The sequence below is a fragment of the Salvelinus namaycush genome, unplaced genomic scaffold, assembly GCF_016432855.1.
Source record: "Salvelinus namaycush isolate Seneca unplaced genomic scaffold, SaNama_1.0 Scaffold2, whole genome shotgun sequence".
Taxonomy (NCBI): domain Eukaryota; kingdom Metazoa; phylum Chordata; class Actinopteri; order Salmoniformes; family Salmonidae; genus Salvelinus; species Salvelinus namaycush.
In genome coordinates this window covers 725,302-731,301 of record NW_024058785.1, presented here as the reverse complement: position 1 = coordinate 731,301, position 6,000 = coordinate 725,302, and positions in this window count along the sequence as shown.

Genomic DNA, 6,000 nt, shown 5'->3' with positions numbered 1-6,000 from the left:
CCACATTGATCACAGCTATAATATTTCTCTCCTGTGTGTGTTCTCTGGTGCACTGTCAGATAGCCAGATGTAGTAAAACTCTTCCCACATTGATCACAGCTATAAGGTTTCTCTCCTGTGTGTGTTCTCTGGTGTTTAGTCAGACTGCTAGATTTAGTAAACCTCTTCCCACATTGATCACAGCTATAAGGTTTCTCTCCTGTGTGTGTTCTCTGGTGCACTGTCAGATCACTAGATGCAGCAAAACTCTTCCCACATTGATAACAGCTATAAGGTTTATCTCCTGTGTGTGTTCTCTGGTGCACTGTCCGATAGCCAGAAGTAGAAAAACTCTTCCCACATTGATAACAGCTATAAGGTTTCTCTCCTGTGTGGATTCTCTGATGAATTTTAATGCCTGATGAGGAGGTGAATCTCTTCCCACAGTCAGAGCAGCAGTGAGATTTCTTCCCTGTGGATCTCCGCTGGTGTTTCTTGACGTGTTCTGATCTGGAGAGACTCTTCTCTGCCTCTTCAGCATCATGAGGTTGTTGAGGCTCCCCAGAGGATCCACGATAGTCCCGTCTATCTCCTGTGTGAACAACAAAGTCAAATGGTTCAAGGCCCACAACAGTGGAAATCCACTGTAAAAGGTGATGCCAACAGCGTAGCCATGATGTTGTACAACAATTGATGTCTGTAATGAATGTTAAAATTATTTGACAATTGTCTTAAAATGAGCAAGAATAGTCATATTTTAGTAGTAACATCGATGATTGTAGGCTAGAAATAAGTTATTCATGTTGTTGACACTAAACACTGTGCCAGACGACTTTTGGTCTCTAATATAGGCCCCTTTCTGAGTTTAATACAATTGCGGCACGAGGGCGATGCACATGCAATTTGGTTGTAGAAACTCCTCCCTGCTAATAAGGAAACCGACAGTTATGGATGTAGTATATCTGATTAGAGAAAAAATGGTGAGCAAAGATTTTAGTTTTTCACAGTGTATTCTGAATGTGAATGGGGGAAAACTCAGGGGAGTAACCTCCATTTCCAGGTTGCTTATGAGTGCATTTCACACTACTTTGGATTATAATTGTAAGGCTCGTTTGAATGTCCTGTGTAATATAATGTTTGCTACAGTATTAAGAAATATGTTTAATTATTGAAGAATCGCGTTAATGACAGTATCTATTTGGGTGTTGTCAATAAAGTTATGATTGTTTAAATGTATTTGTAATTACATTTTTTCCCCACCTTTATTTAACCAGGTGGCCAGTTGAGAACAAGTTCTCATTCACAACTGCGACCTGGCCAAGAAAAAACAAAGCAGTGCGACAAAAAAACAACACAGTTACACATGGGATAAACAAAAGTACAGTCAATAACACAATAGAAAAATCTATATACAGTGTGATGGAGTAAGGAGGTAAGGCAATAAACAGGCCATGCTATGGGTGGGTGTTGCTATGGTGACCAGTGAGCTGAGTTAAGGCGGAGCTTTACCTAGCAAAGACTTATAGATGACCTGGAGCCAGTGGGTTTAGCGATGAATATGTAGCAAGGACCAGCCAACGAGAGCATACAGGTCGCAGCGGTGGGTGGTATATGGGGCTTTGGTGACAAAACGGATGGCACTGTGATAGACTGCATCCAGTTTGCTGAGTAGAGTGTTGGAGGCTATTTTGTAAATGACATCACTGAAGTCAAGAATCGGCAGGATAGTCAGTTTTACGAGGGTATGTTTGGCAGCGTGAGTGTAGGAGGCTTTGTTGCGAAATAGGAAGCAGATTCTAGATTTAATTTGGGATTGGAGATGTTTAATGTGAGTCTGGAAGGAGAGTTTACAGTCTAACCAGACACCCAGGTAATTGTAGTTGTCCACATATTCTAAGTCAGAACCGTCCAGAGTAGTGATGCTAGTCGGGCGGATGAGGGCAGCGATCGGTTGAAGAGCATTTAGTTTTACTAGCGTTTAAGAGCAGTTGGAGGCCACGGAAGGAGAGTTGTATGACATTGAAGCTCATTTGGAGGTTTGTTAACACAGTGTCCAAAGAAGGGCCAGATGTATACAGAATGGTGTTGTCTGCGTCGAGGTGGATCAGAGAATCACCCGCAGCAAGAGCAACATCATTGATATATACAGAGAAAAGAGTCGGCCAGAGAATTGAACCCTGTGGTTCCCCATAGAGACTGCCAGAGGTCTGGACAACAGGCCCTCCGATTTGACACACTGAACTCTATCTGAGAAGTAGTTGGTGAAGCAGACGAGGCAGTCATTTGAGAAACCAAGGCTGTTGAGTCTGCCGATAAGAATGTGGTGATTGACAGAGTCGAAAGCCTTGCCTTAACCTTTATAACTAGACACCTCATGGTGAGCTACAGGTAGGAATCAGCAATGAATCCCAATAATGAGACACCTCTGGGGAGGGGTGTCAGCAATTTTTTTTTTTATATATACAGTGGGGAGAACAAGTATTTGATAACCTGCTATATCGGCCGTGTTTCCTACTTACAAAGCATGTAGAGGTCTGTATTTTTATCATAGGTACACTTCAACCGTGAGTGACGGAATCTAAAACAAAAATCCAGAAAATCACGTTGTATGATTAAGTAATTAATTTGCATTTTATTGCATGACATAAGTATTTGATCACCTACCAACCAGTAAGAATTCCGGCTCTCACAGACCTGTTAGTTTTTCTTTAAGAAGCCCTCCTGTTCTCCACTCATTACCTGTATTAACTGCACCTGTTTGAACTTGTTACCTGTATAAAAGACACCTGTCCACACACTCAATCAAACAGACTCCAACCTCTCCACAATGGCCAGGACCAGAGAGCTGTGTAAGGACATCAGTGATAAAATTGTAGACCTGCACAAGGCTGGGATGGGCTACAGGACAATAGGCAAGCAGCTTGGTGAGAAGGCAACAACTGTTGGCGCAATTATTAGAAAATGGAAGAAGTTCAAGATGACGGTCAATCACCCTCTGTCTGGGGCTCCATGCAAGATCTCACCTCGTGGGGCATCAATGATCATGAGGAAGGTGAGGGATCAGCCCAGAACTACACAGCAGGACCTGGTCAATGACCTGAAGAGAGCTGGGATCACAGTCACAAAGAAAACCATTAATAACACACTACGCAGTCATGGATTAAAATCCTGCAGCGCACGCAATGTCCCCCTGCTCAAGCCAGCGCATGTCCAGGCCCGTCTGAAGTTTGCCAATGACCATCTGGATGATCCAGAGGAGGAATGGGAGAAGGTCATGTGGTCTGATGAGACAAAAATAGAGCTTTTTGGTCTAAACTCCACTCGCCATGTTTGGAGGAAGAAGAAGGATGAGTACAACCCCAAGAACACCATCCCAACCGTGAAGCATGGAGGTGGAAACATCATTCTTTGGGGATGCTTTTCTGCAAAGGGGACAGGACGACTGCACCGTATTGAGGGGAGGATGGATGGAGCCATGTATCGCGAGATCTTGGCCAACAACCTCCTTCCCTCAGTAAGAGCATTGAAGATGGGTCATGGCTGGGTCTTCCAGCATGACAACGACCCGAAACACACAGCCAGGGCAATTAAGGAGTGGCTCCGTTAGAAGCATCTCAAGGTCCTGGAGTGGCCTAGCCAGTCTCCAGACCTGAACCCAATATAAAATCTTTGGAGGGAGCTGAGAGTCCATATTGCACAGCGACAGCCCCAAAACCTGAAGGATCTGGAGAAGGTCTGTATGGAGGAGGAGTGGGCCAAAATCCCTGCTGCAGTGTGTGCAAACCTGGACAAGAACTACACCAAACGTATGATCTCTGTAATTGCAAACAAAGGTTTCTCTACCAAATATTAAGTTCTGCTTTTCTGATGTATCAAATACTTATGTCATGCAATAAAATGCAAATTAATTACTTAAAAAGTAGGAAAACCTGCAAAATCGTCAGTGTATCAAATACTTCTTCTCCCCACTGTATAGTGTTTTATGACAAACCGTTTTTTACAAATCCGTCAAGACACCAACTTAGACTTTACAGTGAAATGCTTTACTTACAAGCCCTTAACCAACAGTGCAGTTCAAGAAGAAGAAAATGTTTACCAAGTAGACTAAAATAAAAAGTAATAATAAAAAGTAACACAATGAGAATAACAATAACGAGGCTATATACAGGGGGCACCGGTACCGAGTCAGTGTGGAGGCTATATACAGGGGGGCACCGGTACCGAGTCAGTGTGGAGGTTATATACAGGGGGGCACCGGTACCGAGTCAGTGTGGAGGTTATATACAGGGGGCACCGGTACTGAGTCAGTGTGGAGGCTATATACAGGGGGCACCGGTACCAAGTCAGTGTGGAGGCTATATACAGGGGGCACCGGTACCAAGTCAGTGTGGAGGCTATATACAGGGGGCACCGGTACTGAGCCAGTGTGGAGGCTATATACAGGGGGCACCGGTACTGAGCCAGTGTGGAGGCTAAATACAGGGGGCACCAGTACTGAGTCAGTGTGGAGGCTATATACAGGGGGCACCGGTACCGAGTCAGTGTGGAGGCTATATACAGGGGGGCACCGGTACCGAGTCAGTGTGGAGGCTATATACAGGGGGCACCGGTACCGAGTCAGTGTGGAGGCTATATACAGGGGGCACCGGTACCGAGTCAGTGTGCGGGGGTACAGGCTAGTTGAGGTAATCTGTACATGAAGGTGGGGGCATAGTGACTATGCATAGGTAACAAACAACCAGCGAGTAGCAGCAGTGCACAAAATGGAGGGGGGTGGGGGGTCAATGTAAATTGTCTGGTGGCGATTTCATGAATTGTTCAGCATTCTTATGGCTTGGGGGTAGAAGCTGTTGAGGAGGCTTTTGGTTCTAGACTTGGCGCTGCGGTACCACTTGCCGTGCAGTAGCAGAGAAAACAGTTTATAACTTGAGTGACTGGAGTCTCTGACAATTTTGTGGGCTTTCCTCTGACACCGCCTATTATATAGGTCCTGGATGGCAGGAAGCTTGGCCACAGTGATGTACTGGGCTGTTCGCACTACCCTCTGTAGCGCCGAGCAGTTGCCATACCAGGTGGTGATGCAACCGGTCAGGATGCTCTCGATGGTGCAGCTGTATTACCTTTTGAGGATCTGGGGACCCATGCCAAATCTTTTCAGTCTCCTGAGGGGGAAAAGGTTTTGTTGTGCCCTCTTCATGACTGTCTTGGTATATACCCACATGGGTGATTGAAAGATGAACTGAGGTCCACACTCCAGTCCAGTTGATGGTGGTAATGCACCTTAAAGTTGGTTTCCAACCGCCATATAAAGTCCAAAGAAGAAAAAGAAGCCTGAAAGAAGGAGAAATGACGAGAAACGAATTTGGTTTACCTTTTGGGGCATCGCGACTGGTTACCTATTTTGATGTGATATGAAAGTATTATTTGAAATTATTTTGATGTGATATTTAAGTATTATGTGAAATTATTTTGATGTGATATTTAGGTATTGTGTGAACTTATGTTGAAGAATTGTGTGAACTTATGTTGATGTGATATGAAAGTACAGTGATTTATGTTTCTAGAAACGTATCACGATTGAGAATCGATTCACATTTAGATGGAATATTTGACCTGCCAGAGCCAGTCTACCTGTGAAAATAACATACAGTCCTTGGACCTTGAGGAGTAAAGGGGGCAGCAATCAGCAGTAGAAACAATAACAACGAACCATGATATCAACATTATAGTTTTAACCATGTTTTGAGGATATACAGTGTTTGTTTACATTTACTGACAAACATTGGAGTAAAAAAAGCTTATATTTTGGGTTCTGATGGGGTACGACAGTTGAACTAACCTCATGAGGCATTTATAAGTGAATTCTTAAAAAAACAATGGGTACATATCATTAATGTATAAGTCCCCAAATGGATGTAACAACTGCTGATTGCCCCTTTAAGACTACATATTGGGCTAATCTAATAGGAGATATTGAGGACTACAGTATTTCAGGCATTGTCAATGGATGCATTTGATCAA